Source organism: Colobus angolensis, unplaced genomic scaffold, assembly GCF_000951035.1.
Source record: "Colobus angolensis palliatus isolate OR3802 unplaced genomic scaffold, Cang.pa_1.0 Scaffold43, whole genome shotgun sequence".
Classification (NCBI taxonomy): domain Eukaryota; kingdom Metazoa; phylum Chordata; class Mammalia; order Primates; family Cercopithecidae; genus Colobus; species Colobus angolensis.
In genome coordinates this window covers 70,758-71,080 of record NW_012117710.1, presented here as the reverse complement: position 1 = coordinate 71,080, position 323 = coordinate 70,758, and the positions used below count along the sequence as shown (strand labels likewise).

The 323-nt window shown below is 57.6% G+C and overlaps 1 pseudogene; it reads right to left on the bottom strand.

The window, feature by feature from the left end:
- Nucleotides 1–323, bottom strand: part of LOC105522462 — an 80,367-nt pseudogene that overhangs the window by 56,683 nt on the left and 23,361 nt on the right.

Below are 323 nucleotides of genomic sequence, written 5' to 3'. Positions count from 1 at the left end.
CACTAGCAGCCCCCACATCCGGGCACAGTGGCCTGAAGGTTACAGGCAAGGGTGGCACGAGACCTACAGCAAAAGCTCTGAGCAGGGAGCTGCCCAGGCAGTTCCACCACCGTCTCCCCTCTGACCGCCGAGGAAACTGAGGCTCATGGTGACGTGGCCCAGGTCTGTTGGACTCACAGTCCTTCTCATCCCCAAGATCAGAGGGCTGTCACCAGGGAAGGAGCTGGCCCCTAGACACCGCCCAGGAAGCACACAGGGAAGGATGCGCTGGGGACTTCGGTATGTTATTGCAAAAAAACATTTATTGCTATTTGAACCCTGCT